Below are 24,076 nucleotides of genomic sequence, written 5' to 3'. Positions count from 1 at the left end.
GCCTACATATGAAACAAGTAAAAAAGTATCAGTCGGCTTTGCCGACAGAGATATACCCTCAGCATATGTGGATTGAAACTTTTATATACGGACATTTCGAATGTATTTAGCGTCTTTTCAAAACCCTGGATTGGTATTAAATGTCAAAAGTGTTGCGGAGGAGGTACTTAAAGGAATGGACCGACATAGTCCATTATGAAAGAGGATAGAAGGTCAAATTTTGGACCAAATCGAATGATCAATTCGACAGTTATCGTGCTCTCCACCCACTACATATTGTCATAGTGCTTTTTACACCTTTCGAGCTGTTTTCTCAAGAGTATGGACTTGCACCTGAAAAAAACTTTACCGTAGTACTTGACGCAGCCAATGCAAGTTGCTTCAACAGAAATCAAAGTGATTCGAGAGCAGGTCTTAAAGTGAACTTAACCGAAATTTTGTGTGGGAGGTACCCGAAGGAGTGGACAAATATACTCCATATTCTGGTAGATATGTAAGGATGTGTAATGTATGGACCACATCGGTCACTCCCTTCAGGAGTAATCGTGCGCACAATTTTTCGAACATTTTTGAACTTTTGTGGGGGGGGGGGGTACCTGAAGGAGTGGACCGATATGGCTTTTCTTCGAACTAAAAATAAGTTTGGAAAAAATATTACGAAGGCCAAATTTTGGATCGAATCGGCAGATCCGTTCTACAGTTATCTTGCACTCCAACCACTACACACGGTGTCATAGGGGTTTTTTTGCACCATTCATGCTATTTACTAAGGAAGTATGGACTTGCCCCTGATGAAACTTGTACCGTCGTATGAAGGGCAGTGAATAAAAGATGCTATGACAAAGATCGAAGCGATTCGGGAGCTGGTCCTAAACTGAACTTGTCCAAAATTTTGTGTGGGAGGTACCCAAAGGAGTGGACCGATAAAGTCCCTGTTGGAACATCATCTAATTCGGGTAGAGGTTTTACTATGTGCAAACTTTGGACCAAATCGGTTACTCCCTTCAATTGTTATCGTGCGCACAAATTTTCCGAACATTTTCGAACTTTTGTGGGGGAGGTACCGGAAGGAGTGGACCCATATAACCCATCTTCGAACTTAAACTAAGTTTGGAAAAAATATTGCGAAATCCAAATTTTGGACCAAATCGGTTCATCCGTTCGAAAGTTATCTTGCGCATCAGCCAGCCAGACAGACAGACAGACAGACGGACGGACATTGCTAAATCGACACCAAATTGTCTGAAACACATTTCGTCCAAACTTACTTGGGTTCTAAAACCATTATTTCGATGAAGCACATTTTGCCCGTATGAAAGTGTATACACCCTCGTTAGCATAAATGCTGAGGGTATACAAAGAACGACGGACCTTTCCCCTGATACAAATTGCAATAATGAGTTTAGATAACGAGGCTACAGCCTAGTATAAAACGGGTTTTCGGTAAAGAACTACATTTTCCTCCCATGATATAAATTGTCTCTATCATGACAGAGAAATTCCCGGTTTGTGCATTGTTGCAACTTACGTGGAGCCCAAACGTATAAATTCTCCAATTGGATTTTTTATACATATCGAAGCTGTACAACAAAAGGGTAGTAACTAAAAAATTAACTTTTTGAAAGAATTTGAAAAGATTAACCCTAACCACTGTAAAAATCTGGCATTACTTTGACTATTCGTTCATCAAAAATACCGGTATTTCACTTTTCATTTTCACTTATGTATCAACAGTTTTGTATCTAATGAAAAATAGAAACACATTTTTTGAGTTACTACTTTTTATTTAACAGGTGCAATATATTGCAGCATAGGGTCGCTTTGCCACTTTTTTTTCAAAATGTACTCGGTGTCGCTACCGTTAAAGTTTCTTTGAAATATTATTTTTGGTGGAAGTGAAGGCACCCACAGACCTCTTCCTGCCGTATAATTTTGAGATTTATACATACAACAATTTACCGAACGGCGCGTCTTAAGACCCCTTTTGTAGAGAAGTGTTTCATGGCTGAAATATTCAGGAAATGTAGCCAAAATTACTAAGAGGTATTTTGCAACCTTTGATCGATTCCCCGGCCAGGTAACTTCAAATTTTCAACTGTGGGAAAATGCCCCTCAGTAATGTTGTCAACATTTTCTGAGTATTTCAGCCATGAAAAACTTCTATATAAGTAGTGTCTTAGGACACGCCGTTCGGACTTGGTCCCACATTAGGAAATATGAATCGGGGTGCACTCATTGATATGAGAGAAGTCTCCTTTGTCCCTTATGGTATGTTTTTGGAACAATTATAATATTATTACTTAAACTTGATGTGATAAGATGGCAGAATCCACAAAGTTATTTCATGCATAAGTTTATTGGTTCCACAAAGGAATTTTAATTTGCTGAAAGCTTATTCCCAGGAGTAGTGGTGTAGGGTATCACATGGTCTGCCCCGCCCCACTATAGACATTGCTTACTTGTTTTTTTTTTTTTATTTATTTATTACTTTTTTGTAGAAATTAACATATCGTTCATATTGGTTTATAGAGATATTTAATTCAGTTAATGTGATATAACTTGCTGACTTTTTAAAATATCAATATGAGATTATGGTTAAATATAAAGCGGTATGTGATGTTAAAATAAAAATTTCTTACTCAGAGAATACAGTTTTTGAAATTGGACAATTTTCTAGTAAATAAGCCATATGTATGTTGTTCTAGACTCCCCAACAAAACATTTTTAGATTTTTATACTTTTTCTACATTCAAATTTTTAAAAATTTTCAGCACTCTTAGGATACTGTTAATTATTTACTTGGCATTTACAAGCACAAAACAAACCATACCAATTAATTTATTCAATCGGTTTGGTTTTTGTGCGATTTCAAAATAAACAGGTTAACCACACTTTAAAAGTGTAATGGCTGTGTTATAACATATACATACATACATACATACATAGAAATGTATGTATGTATATCTTCATACATAGATATTTTCATAATTAAATTAAAAAATCATTTGCACTGCTGTACAAACAACAACAATAAATATTCTCCACACATACGTCAACAAATTATATTAAATTTCTGAAAAAATTATTTACAATGAATTGAACATTATTATAATTAGTTTTTAATAAATATGAAACGCATTGAAAGGGGAATATTTTACACATGCATACCCACATATGTAATTATACATAAGCAGTAAATGTGACAGAACTAATTTGTAAGAAAAACAGAAATTGCGCAAAATAGCTTTTCATCATAATTGTTAAAAGCTGTAAAAAACATTAGAAAAATATTGAATAACAAACATTCTGGTTTATTCAGAGAAATATATTTTAGTATAAAATATATAGCTTTAAGATTTGGTCACTGTGGCCCCTGTTTCGGGAAGCTTTCTTATGATTACTCGTATGATTTTAAAAGCAGGGATAAATATTTAAAGATAACATTTAAATATTTTTTAATATATTATTTATTTTTCAGAATCTCATTGCTTCTATCTGAAGGGAAACTTTAAGGTAAGATATATTTAAAAAAAATATTTCTTATGACAAAAGTTATATTCTATTGTATTTTAAAAAGTCGTCCACTGTGGCGTATAATTTATGACACTACGTTTACGTTCAGTTGTACCACCAGGCAGGCAAGCTCTTTTTAGCAACTCGTAGAACATGAAATCCAATGAAGTTGAATTAATTTCACTAGCAAACTATGTGAAGTCATTTCATAATCTCAGACCCACCATCGTCTCATTTTCAAAAACTAATTAACCCCTTGTTCGCTTTGCGCTCCCATTGAAACTGTAAATTCATTCTATTTAATATTTGTTCAGCTCAAACCATAATCTTATATCAAAAACAACTTCTTTCAAATACGACCTTATTCGATGGCATTTAGAGCACAACCTTGGTAAATGTTTGAATAGAATAAACCTAAATTGTTTATCGCTCTTCTAGTGAAAAATCATAGCTCAAAAGAATAACAGAACAGCATTTTCAAAACTCTTCTCATTAAGAAATTAAATATTAACAGAGATTGTTGGTGAAGGTGGGTGTGTCAAACGCCACAATTCATAGTAAAACAAACAAGCAAAGACAAAGTTTTATTGTAGTGATTCTTAACAATAGGAACAACTAAAACTTGTTGCTCACTGCGACTCCATGCGAAGCTAAATCAAAGAGGACCAAACTTAAGGTTAAAGGTTTTTTAACCGAAAATTTATTTTTTTTTAATTTTGGTCACAAAAGCATGTTTCCTTTGCTTATTTTTCGTGAGGAGGGATTTTCTCCGGAATGATTTAGAAGTTTTTGTTTTGTCTACAAACTAACGAAGTATGAAAATTTCTTTGTTTAATAAATTATTCTTACCCAGAAAATGTTTTGAACAAAATTTACTTGTATTCCCTGTTTGTGTGTTCCTCGAAAAATCTTAATTAACAAAATTTGGTTGCTGTTATTTTCACATGAAATGAAGTCATTGGTCTTGTTTGTTGTCACAGCTAGGATAATTCTGCAATTTTTAGCCCTTTCATTTTTCACACAATTTTATCCCAAAACTAGGAAAACAGAATCAGTCAGCTATGCTGACGGAGATATACCCTTAGTCACTGACCAAAAGAAAAAAAAAAACAATAACAAAATCAAACCGTATATAAAATATATTGATTTTGTATCATGAGTTTGCTCTAAAATCTGTAGGTACCACAATGTGGGCTATACCAAATCATTGACATATACCAAACATTTTTGGTAACCAAACTTCTTCATAAAGGACTCGAAATATTAAATTACGGTAAACTAAGTTTAGAAGAAATTTTTGAAAAAGTTTTAGAGTTATCTTGCACAATAGCAACTTTAGATTGGGTTTTGGAGCTTTTGGGCCATTATCTGAGGAAGTATGGATACGAAAAAAATGTTAACGTTCTATTTTAATTTGTACATATTTGCCAGGATTTACTTTAGCGACTAAGATGTAGCATCGCCTGCAGCGAAGTTTGCAAAAAAAGCGATAACAATTTGCACAAAGTGCATACACTTTTTATGCGCATCCGATTTCACTATCAACCATGGAAAAATACATGGATGTAAACATATTTCGATAAAATCCATAAAGAACCGTGGATGTAGCATCACACACTATTTGTGGGATAAATCTGATACAGCTCCCATGCCACCAAATTTTTTAAACCGCTGTTTTCGCAAAAACGCGAGTGATTTGACAGTTTCTTCATTGACAAAGAAACGATCCACAATCCCATCACAATCAAAAGGATGTTGTAAATACTGTACCCAAAAATAGAGGTTTTCGAAAAAATGTCGCACTAAATTTGATTAAAAGACATATTCTATTGTATTTAAAAAAAGGTTGTCCGCTGTGGCGTATAATTTAGGACAGTATGTATACGTTCAGTTGTACCACCAAGTAAGCTCTTCAATGAAGTTGAATTAATTTCACTAGCAAACTATGCGAAATCATTTCATAATCTCATACCCACCATCGACATTTTCAAAAACTAATAAATGATTTGTTCGCCTTGCGCTCCTATTGAAACTGTAAATTCATTCTATTTAATATTTGTTCAGCTAAAACCACAATCTTATATCAAAAACTACTTCTTTAAAATGCGATCTTATTCAATGGAATTTAGAGCAAAACCATGGTAAATGTTTGAATGGGTTAAACCTAAATTGTTTATGGTTCTAACAATGAAAAAGCATACCTCAAAAGAACAACAGAACAGAATTTTCAAAACTCTTCTCATTAAGAAATGAAATATTAACAAAGATTTGTGGTGAAGGTGGGTGTGTCTAAAGGCCACAAATCATAGTAAAACAAACAAGAAAAGACAAAGTTTTATTGTAGTGATTCTTTACAAGAAGAACAACTAAAACTTGTTGCTCACTGCGAATCCATGCCAAGCTAGATCCAAGAAGACCAAACTTAAGGTTAAAGGTTTTTTAACCGAAAATTTCTTTTTTTTATGGAGTTCACAAAAGCATGTTTCCTTTGCTAATTTTTTGTGAGGAGGGATTTTCTCGGGAATGATTTAGAAGTTTTTGTTTTGTCTACAAACTAACGAAGTATGAAAATCTCTTTGTTTAATAAATTATTCTTACCCAAAAAATGTTTTGAAGAAAATTTACTTGTATTCCCTTTTTGTGTGTTCCTCGAAAAATCTTAATTAACAAAATTTGGTAGTTCTTTTTTTCACATGAAATATAGTTATTTGTCTTGTTTGCTGTCACGGCTAGTAGAATTCTGTAATTCTTAGCCCTTTAATTATTTACGCAATTTTATCCCAAAAAGATAAACATTTAAAAGAAAGTGTACCTTTTTTGAACTGTTTAAAGAGCTCAAAAGATTCGTTTTCAAGTACCGAATAATGTCACCTTGTAAATAATTTGAGACTTCAAAGAATTAATTACGCTTAACGATTATGGCTCAAATTGTTTTTTTAATATTTTTTGTTAATTATTTTTAATAGAAAATTTATCGGCAACCTTTGTGGTAACAATGTTTCCATTAGAAAATTTAAATTAACATAAAGCGCTGATTTTGAATATTTAAATAGTACACTCACACATGTGTATCAACAACATCCCAGCAAACCAAATGTATGATGTCCGACACGTCTGAACAATTTCGGAAGCAAAGTCGTTCAGATTTCCTTACGATTTCTAAACGATTTTTCGGAGAGGAAGTAGTTCAGATTTTGTACCGATTTCGTTCCGATTTCGGAACGAATGTCGGAAAGAAATTTCCTTTCCGAATTTCCCAAGGATTTTCTTCAGATTTCGTTACGAAAGCGAACCGAAATCGCTCCGATGTCGCTCCGACATTTCGTTCCGAAATTATGTCAACCACTTCATACAACTTTCGTTAAGATATCGTTACGATTTCGGATCAGATATCGGACGTATCGTCCGAATTTTGTTCCGATTTCGTTACGATGTCGGTACGATTGGTTTGCTGGGATGTTGTGAAAACATCGTCTTTATCGCATTATGAAAAATATTCGATTTTATTTTAATTAAATTCACACAACAACAATATCCAATGTTATTACATTTTCACCGTAGCTTCTGCGACCGTGTGGGATTTTTTGGGTGCCCTGACTGACATGGGACAGGCAATGTGATGATAGACAATGTGTAATGTGATTGATTGCGAATGGAATTTTTAAACAGGAGGCAGGATAATGTGGAGTGTGCGTGTGTTGTTTTGCAGCTGCTAATTTGATAAGGATTTGCAAGTGAAAAAATTTAAAAATGTGGTTTAGATAGTGGAATGGGAACATAAAGCCAAAATAAGCTTTCTGCTTAAGACATGCAAATAAAACAGAATGTTAAAAAAATGTTTAAGAAATAAAAAAATTGCCAAATAAATAAGGCATTTGGGAAATACATGTTTTGTGGAATCCTTCGTTAGATTTCATAGAAAAATATTGAATTATTTGAAAGCACATCCAAAGGAATTTCCATTAATCAATTTCAGGTGTTACAAACTGTTGACCACTTCCCCATAAATGGATGGGCTTCTCCTGTTTTTATACCCTCAGCCTTTAGGCTATGGAGGGTATATACACTTTGATACGATGAAAATGTGCCTCATCGAAATAATGGTTTTAGACCCCAAGTATGTTTGGACGAAATGTGTTTCAGACAATTTGGAGTCGATCTAGCCATGTCCGTCCGTCTGTCTGTCTGTCTGTCTGTCCTGCTGGCTGGAGCGCACGATAACTCTCGAACGGATGAACCGATTCGGTTCAAATTTTGACTTTCGTAAAATTTTGCCCAAACTTAGTTTAAGTTCGAAGATGAGCTACATCGGTCCACTCCTTCCGGTACCTCCCCCACAAAAGTTCGAAAATGTTCGGAAGGTTTGGGCGCACGATCACTCTTGAAGCGAGTGACAGATTTGGTCCATACTTTGTATAGCGTAAACTTTCTACCAGAGTAATATGAGGTTCCAATATGGTCTCAATAGGTCCACTCCTTCGGGTATCTCCCACACAAAATTTCGGAAAAGTTCAGTTTAGGGCCATCTCTCGAATCGCTTTGATTTTTGTTTTAGCAACTTATATTCACTGCCCTCCATACGACGGTACAAGTTTCATAAGAGGCAAGTCCACACTTCCTCAGAAAATAGCCTGAAAGTTGCAAAAAAACCCTATGACACCGTGTGGAGCGCAAGATAACTCTGGAACGGATCTGCCGATTCGGTCCAAAATTTGGCCTTAGTAATATTTTGTACAAACATAGTTTAAGTTTGAAAATAAGCCATATCAGTCCACTCCTTCAGGTACCTCCCCCACAAAGGTTCAAAAATGTTCGTACGGTAACTCTTGAAGGGAGTGGCCGAATTGGTCTATACTTTACACATCCTAATATATATACCAGATATAGATCAAGTTCAAATATGGAGTATATTTGTCCACTCCATCCGGTACCTCCCACACAAAATTTCGGATAAATTCACTTTAAGACCTACAATGAAATCACTTTGATTTTTGTTGAAGCAGCTTGCATTCGCTGCCTCAATTACGATGGTAAAATTTTTTTCAGGGGCAAGTCCATACATTTTTATCGAACAGCCATATGTAGTGGCTGGTCAATGTCGATCCATAATGGTCAATGTCGATCCATTCCTTTAAGTATCTCCTTCGCAAAACTTTTGATATTTAATCCTAATCAACATTTTTGTTGGTTCATACATCCAATATTTTTAAAACCCTCATATGTTTTTTGGGAAAAATTTTTTTCAATATACACAGGCGGAGGGTATATCTCTGTCAGCAAAGCTGACTGATACTTTTTTACTTGTTAAAAACATAACATGATATTGAAAAGGAGAAGGGGATTAACAGTTTATCTTCTAAATTAATAGGCAAAGTACCACATGTCGTAAAAACTGGTGAGAGCGGCATAAAGTTCAGATTAAAAGATTTTACCAAAACGAGAGTTATTCTTGTTAAACATTAAAAAAATTGATGAAAAAATTGCGAGGAATCAAGATGCGATGTTAAGCAAATAACCACCAACCTCTTTCAGACCATATATACTTTTGCATCAGTCCCATCTGTTTAACACTTTTTATACCCTACACCACTATGTGGGGAGGGTATTATAAGTTGGTTTTGGCCAAAAAGTTTGTAACGCATCGAAATAATGGTCGTAGACCCATACTTATATATATCAAAAATGAATGTCTCGACGAGCTGAGTCGATCTGGCTATGTATGTCCGTCCGTCAGTCCGTCCGTCCGTCCGTCCGTCTGTCCGTCTGTCCATCTAAACCTTGTAATCACGCTACAGGCCGCAATTTTGATCGGATCGACACGAAATTTTGGATGTTGATGGGGGTCCCGGAGGGGGAAGAAGCCTATTGATTTTGGTGATGGTCGGATAATATTTAGGGGTCGGAAAGGGCAAAAAACGTTGGTGGATAAAAAGACAACGTTTTTTTCCAAAGCCAATATCTCAGCTTCTATATGGGGTATGCCAAAAGCAAAACCTGACAATGAAAGCAGAAAGAATCAACTTTCTAATGGTGTAAAGTAGGTGCTCGTAGGTTATCAAACAACGAAGATATCGCCATAGTAGCAAATAAAACCCAAATTTTAATTTTTGCGATTTTAATTATATTGACAAATATCACAGCTTTGGTTGAAAATTTTCCAAAAGCAAAGCCTGACTATGAAAGTCGAAAGTCGTCTTTACAATGATGCAAACTAGGTCGGCGTAGGTAACCAAATAACGGAGATATCGGAATAGTCGGTAATACATCCAATTTTTCTATTTTTTTGGAAATCACGCTACAGGTCGCAATATTGATCGGATCGTCACGAAAATTTCAGAGTTAATGGGGGTCTCACAGATGAAGAAGCATATTGATTTTGGTGATGGTCGGATAATATTTAGGGGTCGGAATGGACAAACACTTATTTGGAGAAAAGTCAACATTTTATTTCAAAGCCAATATCTCTGTATTTTTCAGAGGTATATCAGAAGCAAAATCTGGCAAGGAAAGAAGAAAATATCACCTTTACAACGTTGTAAATTAGGTTGTCATAGGTGTTCAAAAAGCAGAGATATGGCAATAGTCGATAATGCATCCCATTTCCGTTTTATTTGTAATCACGCCACAGGTCGCAATTTTGATCGGATCGTCACGAAAGTTTAGGGGTCAATGGGGGTCCCACAGAGGAAGAAGTCTACTGATTTTAAGGATGGTCGGATAATATTCAAGGGTCGGAATGGGCAAACACTTATTTGGAGAAAAGTCAACATTTTATTTCAAAGCCAATATCTCTGTTTTTTAAGAAAATATCACCTTTACAACGATGTAAAGTAGGTTGTCGTAGCTGCTCAAACAACAGAGATATCGCAATAGTCGGTAATGCATCCCATTTTCCGATTTGTTTGTAATCACGCTACAGGTCGCAATTTTAATCGGATCGTTACGAATTTTTTGGGAGTTGCTGCGGGTCCTACATAGGAAGAAGCCTATCGATTTTGGTGATAGCCGGATAATATTTAGGGGTCGGAATGGTGAAAAACTCATTTGGAGACAAATTCAAAGTTTTATTCTTTCTGAATATATTGGCTTCTAGTAGGGGTATTCCAACGACAAAGCCTGTCAATGGAAGAAGAAAATATTACCTTTACATTGGTGTAAAGCAGGTTGGCGAAGGTGGTCAAACAAGGGGAGATACCACAATAGTCGGTAATGCATCCAATTCTTCCATTTTTTTGCAATCAAGCTACAGGTCGTAATTTTGATCGGAGGGTCACGAAATTTTGGTTGCTTATGGGGGTCCCAGAGACAAAGAGGCATATTATTTTTGGTGGTAGTCGGTTTATATTCCCTAAAAGAAATGTTTACCAGTGAAAAGCTTATGCACAGGGGTAGTGGTGTAGGGTATCACATGGTCGGCCCCATCCCGACTATAGCCTTTGCTCACTTGTTTCAATTTATTGAAAGTACGTGAGTGAAAATAGTATTTTTATTTTTGTAGTTTATTTATTGTCGTTTGACCTTTGTTAACGAATAGAGCTATGTAAAAACTCAAAAATGCTCATAGTTTGAGCAATGTAATAAATTAGTAAAGTTTAATGAGAACGCTCGAAATCCCATGGGAAAGGCAAATCGTATAAAAGGAACATTTATTGGATTACTTAACAGTAAAACATTACATGTTCGAAACAAATTTTTATTATACAAAACATGCAGTAGGCCAGTATTACTATACTCATTTCCCATTTGGTTCCAAATTTCTCCAACGGTGATGAAAGAAAATGGACGTTTTTGAAAGGAAAATACTTAGACTGTGTGTAGGGAACAATTTTCAATGCTTTAATAAACGTTTCAAACCACTATACATGTGGCATTGTGGGAGTTACCCCCATTTCGATGTATGCAACAGACATTCAAACTCCACAGTTCGGGAAACAGTTTGATCTGAATCCACTTTTATATTCTAATTATATTTCAGCTATCGGCACTGATTTAACTTTGGATGTAGCTTCAGTTGCGTGTCCAGATTTCCACCTACATGTTTCTCCTGGAATTCATAGAGGATAAAAAATCCTTCCTACGGTTCCTTCTGTCTAAAATCCTAATTAATTGCATAGGATTTTGTATTTTATTTTATTAATTTAGTTTATTTTTATACCCTCCACCATAGTATGGAGGGTATATTAAGTTTGTTTTTCCGTTTGTAACGCATTGAAATACTCATTTGCCACCCTATAAAGTATATATATTCTTGATCAGGGTAAAATTCTGAGTCGATCTGTGCACGTCCGTCCGTCCGTCCGTCCGTCCGTCTGTGGTAATCAGTCTAGCATCCACAAAAAAAGAGATAGGACGCTGAAATTTTGGGAAAATGCGTCTTTTGTTTGCAGGCAGGTCAAGTTCCACGTTTTGGTATAGCCCCCATATAACGGTACCCCCCGATTTACGGTATTTTGACGTTTTTAGCTACATTTTCAGACCGATTTGGCTATAATTTGACATTTAGGGTTCTTAAGTATCAATAAACATATATAACAAAACTTGTGGACATAGGTCCACGTTTTGGTATAGCCCCCATATAACGGTACCCCCCGATTTGCATTTTTAGACCGATTTAGCTATTATTTGACATTTAGGGTTCTTAAGTATCAACAAACATATATGACAAAAGTTGTGGACATAGGTCCACGTTTTGGTATAGCCCCCATATAACGGTACCTCCCGATATACGGTATTTTGACCTTTTTAGCTACATTATCAGACCGAAGTAGCTATAATTTTACATTTAGGGTTCTTAAGTGTCAATAAACTTATGTGACAAAACTTGTGGACATAGACCCACGTTTTGGTATAGCCCCATATAACGGTATTTTGACGTTTTTAGCTACATTTTCAGACCGATATATCTATAATTTGACATTTAGGGTTCTTAAGTGTAACTAAATTTATATAACAAAAGTTGTGGACCTAGGTCCACGTGTTGGTATAGCCCCCATATAACGGTACCCCCGATTTACGAAATTTTGACGTTTTTTATCTACATTTTCAGACCGATTTAGCTATCAATTGACATTTAGGGTTCTTAAATGTCAATAAACTTATATAACTAGTGGACATAGGTCCATGTTTTGGAATAGCCCCCATATAGCGTTACCGCCCGATTTCAGGTATTTTGAGAATTTTACCAACAAGTTTTAACCGAATTATCTGTAATTTGAACATTTGACATTTGAAATTCTTAGTGGTCACCACACCTCTCCACCAGAAATTGTCAAGAAAGCCCCCATATAACGGTACCTCCCGATTTTCAGTAATTTGATGATTTTAGCTACAATATTAAACCGAACTAGCAGTACTTTGACATTTGAAGTTCTTAGTGGTCACAACACCTCTCCATCAAAAATTGTCAACATAGGTCCATGTTCGGATATAGCTCCCATGTAACGGTACCTCCACCTTTTCAGTAATTTGGCCATTTTAGCTACAATTTTTAACAGAACTAACTGTAATTTGACATTTGAAGGTTGTAGTGGTCACCACGCATCTGCATCAACATTTTTCAACATAGCCCCAATATAACGATACTTCCCGATTTTCGGTACTTTGAGGATTTTACTTAAAATGTTTAACCGAACGTACCTCCCGATTTTCCGCACCTTAGCTTTATTTTTGGACGAACTTTCTGTAATTTGAAATTTAAAAGTCAACAAAAATTCTGCAGCATAAATTGTTCATTTAAGTTCATATTTTCGTATAGCCCAATACCTCCTAACTAGCTGTTAATGACATTTAAAGTTCCCAGGTTATGTACCGATTTTCGATATTTTGAGGATTCTAGCTAAATTTTTTAACCGAATTAGGAGTTATTTGACATTAAAGGCTCCCATCAAAAACTATCAACATAGACCCATGTTTTATTATAACCCCTATATAACAGTACCTCCCAATTTCTAGCCCACCAAAAATTGTCAACAGTTAGATATAGGCACCATAAAAAAGGGTCTCCCGAATGAATCATTTTATGTACATTATCTGACATTTTAACGTACTCACTTAAAGTTGGGGACAGGAATGAATATTTTATAATGGAGGGTATGAAAAGTTCGGCCCGGCCGAACTTAATGCTTTTTTACTTGTTTGTTTTGAATTCGTTTTATATTAATTTAGATATGTTACGGATAGCATAAGCAGCGTTGCCGACAGTTTTTGATCGGAAATCGTCAAAAAAATCGTCAAATCGTCAATAATAATTGTCAAAAGTAGTCAACACGTTCCAAAACTAGGTTTGGTTATCGTTTAATGCGATAGTTATGTCAGTAAGACCGACATATGTAAGATATACCACCACAGTAAGATATACCACCAAATAAAAACAGTTTTCACAAAATGAGAGTTTTCTGCACCTATGTCCACAATTTTTGGTATAAAAGTTTCTTGATAACTGAAAACCCCAAAGGTATTTTCGATGTCCATGGACCCCAAAATGATAGAAATTTTCATCAGAACGCTTGAATATTTTTTTAGTCAACTTTTGTATCACAGGCACTGAACATTGTCAATTTGTTTCTCATATCTCTCATTATAATTACAAAAAAAACAATATTTAGAAACCGTTGGATATTTTGGATATTATAATATTTTAATATGCCACTTGAATATTAAGACAAAAAACAACAAAGACAAGGTTCATAAAAGCCTACATATGGTCAGTACTGTTATACTCAACGGAAGTATTGACCCTAAAGGCAGTAGATGTCAAGCGATTAGATTCATTCGAAATGTTCTTAAAATCCCATGGATAGTTCACGTGTCAAATGACGAAGTTCTACGCAGATTAGACAGAACAAGAGAACACTTCAATCATATAAAAAGGAGAAAAAATTGCATATTTTGTACATATAATTCGAAACTCAAAATGCCGCATGCTACAATTAATTCTACAAGCCAGCATAGAAGGAAAACGTAGCAGAGGAAGACAAGAGTCGACCTGGCTCCAAAATATTCAACAATGGACAGAATTCCGAAATGCAGAAAATTTAATAAGTGTCGCAAGAAATAGAGAATTATTTTCTTATTTTGTCAATGATATATAAAATATTGTACATGAAATGTAATAACATTCGAATATCGAATATGCAGTAGACCAAAATATAACCGTACCGCCCGATTTCGAGTATTTTGACGTTTTTTTGAACAAAACTTGGTCATATGTCCATAATTTTTTGTCGAAACATTTCTTGATCATGGAGAATCCCAAATTATAGGTAATTCGGTCTAAAAACGTAGTTTAAACCAGGATTTCGGAGTCGGAGTCGGGCAATTTTGCTAGAGCCGGAGTCTGAGTCGAAAATAAAGTAAATCGACTCCGACTCCGGGCGAAATTTTCTCCACGTTATAGAAATATAACATTAAATTTGGAACAACATTTTTTTTAAATCATCAGATTCATTCAGATTCATACCGTCATAACTCAGAAGTCTGACAAACGGCGAATCTTTCGTCTATGATTCATTATATACTCAATGAGGGTTTTAGATGTAGACATTCAAATAACCGGATCTGTCCGCCAGGAAGAGATATAGTTCATGTGTATCCGAGTTTTCTACACAATCAATTGCATATGCGAAATTCAATGAAATACATAATCATAGAGTTTTATGAGAAAGGACAATGAAAACATGACAATATCGATATCCTGTCCTAGTGGACCGACCCTCATACAATTTTCCTAGCAACATTTTTGTAGAATATTTTCATGCACAAAATCTCATCCTGTGCTAATTTTTCAGTTCCACAAAACATACGTGCTGAATGGTGTACACAATATATCTCAAATATTTCAATAAAATTATCCACTCCACACCAAAGTTCAAAAAGTGAACCCTGATTTTCAGAAAAAAAGTAGAAAGTATAAATAGCATAGAATATGTGGTCAAATTTTTAAGTCGATTGGAACAATATTGCCTTAGTATGAGCGTTGAATTTATTTTATTTTGTGTTTTTCTCGAAATCGGCGACAAAAATATATGACAATTGGTTTATTAGTTTTTGAGCTAGAGTTGGCACCGTAAAAAAACAGGGACGTAGACGGCCTCAAAACTTAGTAATATTTTTATACCCTCAGCATTTATGCTAACGAGGGTATATACACTTTCATACGGGCAAAATGTGCCTCATCGAAATAATGGTTTTAGACCCCAAGTATGTTTGGACGAAATGTGTTTCAGACAATTTGGAGTCGATTGAGCAATGTCCGTCCGTCTGTCTGTCTGTCTGCCTGTCTGGCTGGCTGGAGCGCACGATAACTCTCGAACGGATCAATCGATTCGATCCAAAATTTGGCTTTCGTAATATTTTGTCCAAACTTAGTTTAAGTTCAAAGATGGGTTATATCGGTCCACTCCTTCCGGTACCTCCCCCACAAAAGTTCGAAAATGTTCGGAAAATTTGTACGTACGATAACTCTTGAAGGGAGTAACCGATTTGGTCCATACTTTGCAAATCGTGAAATGTCTACCAGACTCAGATGAGTTTCCAATATGGACTCAATCGGTCCACTCCTTCGGGTACCTCCCGCACAAAATTTGCGATAAGTTCAGTTTAGGACCTGCTCTCGAATCGCTTTGATTTTTGTTTTAGCAACGTGTATTCACTGCCCCCTATACGACGGTACAAGTTTCATCAGGGGCAAGTCCACACTTCCTGAGAAAATAGCCCCAAAGTTGCAAAATAACGCTATGACACCGTGTGAGGTGGTTGGAGCGCAATATAACTCTCGAACGGATCTGCCGATTCGGTCCAAAATATGGCATTAGTAATATTTTCTCCAAACATAGTTTAAGTTTGAAGATAAGCCATATCGGTCCACTCCTTCAGGTACCTCCCCCATAAAAGTTCAAAAATGTTCGGAAAAATTGTTCGTACGGTAACTCTTGAAGGGAGTGGCCGAATTGGTCTATACTTTACACATCCTAATATATCTACCAGATATAGATCAGGTTCAAATATGGACTATATTTGTCCACTCCATCCGGTACCTCCCACACAAAATTTTCGGATAAGTTCACTTTAAGACCTGATATCGAATCACTTTGAATTTTTTTGAAGCAACTTGCATTCGCTGCCTCATTTACGATGGTAAAAGTTCTTGAGCAAACAGCCCGATGATTGTAAAAACCCCCTATGGCACCATATGTTGTGGCTGGAGATCCACATCCATAACGGTCAGTGTCGATCCATTCCTTTTAGTATCTCCTCCGCAAAACTTTTGATCTTTAATCCTAATCAACATTTTTGTCTGTTCAAACCAACAACAATTTTTAAAACTCCCTAAATACATACGTATTTTGGGAAAAAATTGTTTCAATATACACATGCTGAGGGTATATCTCTGTCGGCAAAGCCGACTGATACTTTTTTACTTGTTTTATATTACCACCAACGCAGCTTCCACGAAAATTATTTGTTATGGTCCATATTATGAGATCGTGGTTAAAACACTTCAATTAATATAAATATATTCATATTTTATAAAATATGTTAACAGTTCGCGACTTATTAAACGGTGAACCTCAACTTCAACTATTGTAAAACTTTTTTGAATATTACCATATACATATTTTCGTTGATTCAGAATGTCAGAATATAGTATAGGGTAAAATGTAGAGTTTTGATGTATTCTATGACCTATAGTAAAATTATAGTGCAAATATTCTGGATTATTTCTATCTGATACGATCACATTTTATAGGAGATTTTAAGGATTTTTGCACAAAGGGACCAAAAAGACCCTTTTTTTATTTTTTTAACAAAAATATTCCTCGCATTCTTTTCAGTAAAGTTGCCAAAGACACCTTATAACTAAAGTGAAAGAATTCCAAGTAATCTTAACTCAAATAATTTCAAAACTGTAGAAATGGTAAAAGCTTGCACCCTTATTTTAGTTTCTTGGGTTTTTGGCAAAATTGATACCGATATTTTCTTGGTAAGTAATGCAAATAGAGTTTTCGTTTCTTTGGCTTATAGTGAAATTTAGCGGAAAACATGTTTGTCTTTGACGCTATTCTTCTAGAATAATGTTTTGTATGAAAATTTTGCAAAACTCATATGCAGTACGACCATAACCCTAAAATGTGTTTTTAATTTAGCATATTCCTGGAGTTTAGGTAAGATATAGAGTTTTTGGGGTATTCTAGGACCTATGGTAAAAATTGATGGCGAAATTTGTAGAATATTTTGATTTGATACGATCACATTTTATAGGAGAAAGCAACTGATATGGCCGCCTGAGGGTTAAATAATATGAAAAATGAAACCAGCGACCAAAAAAAAAAAAAAAAAAAAAAAAAATAAGGTTACGTCAAAATCCATTTATTTTTAGAGTTTTGGTCTGGTTTTTCGTAAAATTGGACACTGTGCGTTAGCTAAACAATGCTTGCTGTGAACATTACTCAAAGGAAATAGTTCCATTCGAACATGCTAAACTTTTTCCATTCAATTGCAAATGTTATGCAATTTTTATGGAGTCAACGTCAATAAGAGAGGAACTCAAGGCGTTTGGGGAAAACGTGATTCTAATGGAAAAGAAAATAAAAACCTCAGCCCAGAGAAACAAAAACAAGAAGCAAATCTGTTTAAAGTATTCATTTTGCATTTCATGCATGGTTTTGCATAGCACAGTAAGTAGAAAATGTTTTTCCATAGCTGCCACTATTCATCCATCATCATTCTTTAACTTCTTTTGTATGGCTTTGTTACTCAGGTTTTGCAAAAGATGTAACGATTACGTGCCCTGTATGTGTAATAACTCACATTAACGGGATAACAGTGGAGACAGAGGTCACATGTCTGTAAAAAGGTGCTACACAAAGTGTGTATGCGTGAATGTGAGAGGATACTGTGTGTAAAGTGGCTGTATTTGGATTGTTACTTTTACTTTCTCGTTTTTCATATCCTCACCCACACTACTCCCTATTTTACTCAACCATTTTTTAACCATGACAACAACCTACACAAAGCAGACATTTATACAAAAGAAGAAGGACTCTAACAACAATAACAAACATACTGCTGCTAAGGAACGAACAACCGACTGTCAGACAGACCCATTTACATAATAATGATGATAACTTGTTTGTTGTCAGTGCTTGAATAGAGCTGACCTACAGATGTAATGTTATTGCGCTGTTGAGATACTTGCTTCATTGAACTAAATTCTTGAATTCTGAAGTCCTGGAATTTCTTTTGAATTTCTGAAGGTAAGAATAAATAATGATATGAATGAAATAAATACTGGATTCAGCGATTGAAATTGCTTCAACATACATATATCAGGAAAAATGTCTAAAATTGTCTTTTCCATTTCAAAAAAATCAAAAATATTTTTTGATACTACATCAATGATTTTTGGTACATAGATTAAGAAAAAAATCAGCATTCCAAATCTGTTTTCGTTACTAACTTTGATCGTTGCGCGCAAAAGATATGACCGTTTTAATTATGATAATAAGAAAAAATTCTAAAAAAATCGCGGCTTAATATAATTAGCTGTTATATCCTATTATCGTTAACTGAATTCGTACCCTTTGCGATGATGCAAAAAATAATCGCAAAGTCTCAATGGATTCGCGAAAAATCAAATTTGTTAAAAAATTTCATGTATTTACAAACATATTTTCCAAAAAATAGCGCTCATAGTTACGAAAAATATATAAAAAAATTATAACAGCATCCAGACATTATGAGGAATAAAATGAAACCTAAGTTGTGAAAGATGGAGCTATAGTATTCATGTTATTTGCAAAAATACGAAGAAAATATTACGAAAAAATTAAAATCATATTATTCTAATTTTATTTTTTTACTAGGGGACCCGGCGAACTTCGTCTCGCAGTTTGTTAGGTTCAGAACTTTATGGCTTTGGTTCAAATCTATAATACTATTATTGCTATCACCTTGTTCAATGGCAAATATTTCTTTGTTTTGAACTGTTAGGACGATGCACATTAGACAATTGTACTTTCGACAATTGTCACTTTGACGAAGAGAGAAGGTACTGAAAGGCAAAGTGTTTCTATTTTCCTCGACTCTCTCTTCTATAAACTGACAATAGCCACGAAAAAAATTAGGTAACTCTAAATCGGGACTAAGATATATTTTTTAAGCAAATAACACGTTTTGCGATGTAAATAAAAATATTTGGTAGCGCAGTTGAAGCAAAATAATATCATAACGCCCTACTCGTTTCATAATCGAAGGTTTTCTGCAATTCTTGTTTCCACCACTGAACACGATATTTCACTAAAGCAATTGAATATGAATTTGAATTTAATGCTGAATATAGTGCTTATTTAAATTTGCGATTTAATCAATTAACCCATTTTAACCTATTTACCCATTTTAATCCGATCGTTATCAGGTAACCATCTTCGTCTGTTTTTATACCTTCCACCATAGTATGGAGGGTATATTTAGTTTGTTTTTCTGTTTGTAACACATCGAACTAATCATTTGCACATATATGGCCTGTTCCCGTACTTTATAAAGTGGTAAAAGTCGTAAAAGTTGTAAAAGTCGTAAACGATTTTCATATAAATTTTGTGTACGGGAACGCAAAATGTGTAAAAGTGGTAAAAATTGTAAAAACTTTTTAGTTCTGGAACAGAGCTATATTCTTGATCAGGATAAAATTCTAAGACGATCTAGCCATGACCATCTCTCTGTCTGTCCGTCTGTTGTAATCACTCTAGCGTTCGCAATAATTGAGCTAGAGCGCTATATTTTTGCACCCGCGCGTCTTTTTTCCATAGGCAGGGCAAGTTCGAAGATGGGTTATATCGGAACACTTTTTGATATAGCCCCCATATAACGCTACCTCCCGATGTTCGGTATTTTGGGGATTTTAACTACATTTTTTGACCGAACTACATGTAATTTCACGTTTGGAGTTCCCAGTGGTCACAAAACATCTCCACCAAAAACCGTCAACATAGGTCCATGTTTTGGTGTAGCCTCCATATAACGGTACCTCCCGATTGTCGGTATTTTTAGGATATTAGCTAAAATTTTTAACCGAACTACCTGTAATTTGACAGTTGAGGTTTCTAGTAATCACAAAACATCTCCACCAAACACTGTCAACATAGGTCCATGTTTTGGAAGAGCCCCTATATAACGGTACCTCCCGATTTTCTGTATTTTTGTGGATTTTAATTACATTTCTTGACCGAACTATCTGTAATTTCAGGTTTGGGGTTCCCAGTGGTTCCCAAAGTATATCCACTAAAAACAGTCAAGGTGCATGTTTTGGTATAGCCCCCATATAGCGATACCTCCCGATTTTTGGTATTTTGAGTATTTTAGCTAAAATTTTTGATCGAACTACCTGTAATTTGACCGTTGAGGTTTCTAGTAATCACAAAATATCTCCACCAAAAACTGTCAACATAGGTCCATGTTTAGGTATAGCCCCCTATATAACTGTACCTCCTGATTTTCACTTTGTACCTCCCCATATAAGGTTCCTTACCGATTGAATACATTTTTTATGTTTTTTTACCTTATTTAGGTATCAGAGGTCACAAAATATCTTCGTCTAAAATTGTGGACAGGAAAGAATATAATTATTCAGTTTTAGTTCAGAATATTTTATGGTAAAGGGTATAAAAAGTTCGGCCCGGCAGAACTTAACGCTTTTTTACTTATTTTTTCTGACTTCTCTATTTAATGTGATCTCCCGAATTCTACTTGCACTGGAAATTCGGTATTAGATGCAATGGCTCTGGTAACATGGACAGAGCTATTCTATTAGTTGCCGTTCTTTGTGTGTTTCGGATGCTTGAAGTCTTGTCACACTAACACGTGACTGTTGTCGATTACTTGGTCACCCTATATTTAATTTCGACGTAAATAACATAGTCAAATTAATATCACAAACTAATTAACGATTAATAAGTATTTACCTACTTATGTCGCCGATAAAGAATATTTGTCAGATAATTCGACCAAAAAAACTCCAGTACCTCCGATTTCTTGTTTTTTCCAATTTTGAATATCATCCTTTTTTCGAATGACATACATACAGTGTACCAACAGTACCAATGTACATATGTATGTCTGTATGTATGTATTTGGCCTTTTGTAATTGCCTTTTTTGTATCATGACAGAATCTAAAAAGTATCAAAATATATCTGGTACAGCTTAAATATTATACCGCATACATCGGAAGTTTATCTTTCGAAGATGTTTTTACCTATGGTTTAAAAGTATACATATATGCCACAACTTCACTTCCAATGAAATTATCTCGGAGCTCTTGATGTTTCAATTAACCCACCAATTTTGTGGATTTGTACCTTTTTCCTCAAAACTGTGGAAACCACTTTTGGCATTATCATCTTAGTCTTTTCAATCGGTATCTGACCGAAACCACCACTAATCTTTACAAACTCTAAACTAAGCCCTTTTAACCATTTTTCGCTGTTAATTTCCTAAAAAGACTCTTGAAAATAAATGAAAATCGATTTGATTGTGAATAAAAAATTCTATACAACTTTCAAAAATTGACAAAGGCGTACAATGGACCCTCATAGTAGGTGCAAATACAATTTTCGCCAAAAACTGTCCAAATAAGTGCCAAGATTTACTCCAAACGCAAGGCTCGATAGAAATTTGTGGAAAAATTAAACTTTATTGAAAAAATATTTTTGCAAATTTTTCCCAAATTTTCGCGATTTTTTTAGGTTTTATCCTTTTCTGCCATGAGACCATTCCGAATTGGTGCGAATTGTCAAAATCTGTTCAGCCGTTCTTGAGTTATAAGCGTAGTAACTAACATCATCCTTTTTTATATATATAGATGGTTTTATAGGAAAAGTTGGAGAAAAAATGTTTGAGTTCTTCGGCATTTTCGTCAAAATTTCACGCAATAATGATGATATTCCGTTGTAACAAATTTTTCGCTTATAGTTTTCCTATTGGATAATATTATTAGAACCTTATATTAAATCACAAGGAATTCCAATTGTGGCATAACGTTAAAATAATGTTATATTGAATATTACAACATTTGAGACGCATATAAATCGCGTAATTATGAAAATGACATGATGCGCATCCGATTTTCCAACACAGCGAATCACTCCCTTTTATTTGATGTACAGTTTGTCAAATTCTATTTGGCGGCCACGATGTAGCATCTGCTGCATTTAAGGGTGCAAAATACAGTAAAATGGTCATAATTTCCGCGAAGTTCATTTACATTTTATGCGCATCCGATTTCAATAATCACCATTAAAAAATACATCCTTCTATACCGTTTCAATGCGATCCATCAAGAACCGTGGATGTAGCATCGCACTTAATTTTTAGAAAAAATCTATTATATCTCTGGATTAGCGATAGTTTTGAAATATCTGTTTTCGCGCAGTTTAAACACGCGTATCGATGTATTTATTTAAGTAGAACTGACACATCCAAAACGCGTTTTAATATGCGATATTTTCAAAATAATTTTTTGCAAGTTTTCGAAATTTGAGGGGTATCATATCCGCCGATATAGTGGGTGGATTTTTACGCGTCGTGGCTTGTTAGATTCAGAACGTAAAAAAACTAAATTTACGCGGGTTTCCACGGAAATCCAATGACGTTTGTAAATTTTAAACCAAAAAAATAGGTTTTTGTGAAAAATTTACGCACAAAAATTTCGTGTTTAGGCGCAGATTACTGTGATCCTGTGAGGGCTACACCCTCATGTTGTACATTAAAAAATGCGAAATCGCGAGTACTACAATCCAATAATAAGCTTTTAGGGAAATCCTGCTGCGCGTCCCGATTAGAGCAAAAATTCAAAAAACCCAATTTTTCAGGTTTCAAAATGTCAGCATCCGTTTGAGGTAGATACAGTGGATATATTAAAAAATCATACATTAGAAACTTCAACTCTGAAGTGGGCTCTTTAACTTTTCCTTTGAGCATTAAGCTCTACATTGTGTTGTAAAACCACTAATTGGAAAATAACATAATGAAACTCGTTTATTTCAACGATTTTTTCCGATTTTTTTACATTAGTATGACCACAGCTTCCGCTGAAATTAATATTTTAAGAAACCCCTCGGTGAATCGGGCTAAAACAGTTTATTTTGCCGAAATGCGGTCAAAAGTTATGGTATAGTAAAACTGATCGCGAGTTACAATACCCCATACCTCAGTTTCAACATAAGTTAATTTTCTACAAAAAGCTTGATATGTATGTCGAACTTTGTTCACCCTTCAGCTTAAAACTTTGGAAATGTAATCAAGCTAGTGATAGTGTGTATGAGGACAGACACAATATTAAGTTCTCAAGGGAACGAGGAATTGTTCATAAGAAAAGATTTACAGCTTCGTATCGAGAATCTTTTAGCTATATCAGCACTGTTGTAGTGTTCGACAAACAGGTCGCTATATACCTACCTGTATTATATTACTCGAAGCAGTTGAAGCGCAAGCAAGAATCTTTGTGCCAAAGGTCCCATTAGAATGTCAAACGTTGTTATTTACTGAACTGAGCAGTAACCTTCTGTGGTA

At 34.9% G+C, this 24,076-nt stretch overlaps 1 long non-coding RNA gene across 1 annotated transcript in view; it reads left to right on the top strand.

Annotated features, from left to right (window-relative positions):
• LOC141397842 (uncharacterized) overlaps positions 1 to 24,076 on the top strand; it is a 71,113-nt gene that overhangs the window by 31,952 nt on the left and 15,085 nt on the right. Inside the window, exon 2 of the long non-coding RNA XR_012411527.1 lies at positions 3,479 to 3,513. This is a non-coding gene — a long non-coding RNA (uncharacterized lncRNA). The remainder of the gene's footprint in view (positions 1 to 3,478; positions 3,514 to 24,076) is intronic.

The sequence above is a fragment of the Musca autumnalis genome, unplaced genomic scaffold (assembly GCF_047663935.1).
Source record: "Musca autumnalis isolate F117 unplaced genomic scaffold, ASM4766393v1 scaffold_3, whole genome shotgun sequence".
Classification (NCBI taxonomy): domain Eukaryota; kingdom Metazoa; phylum Arthropoda; class Insecta; order Diptera; family Muscidae; genus Musca; species Musca autumnalis.
The sequence above is the reverse complement of the archived record's forward strand: the minus strand, read 5'-3'. Positions and strand labels throughout refer to the sequence as shown.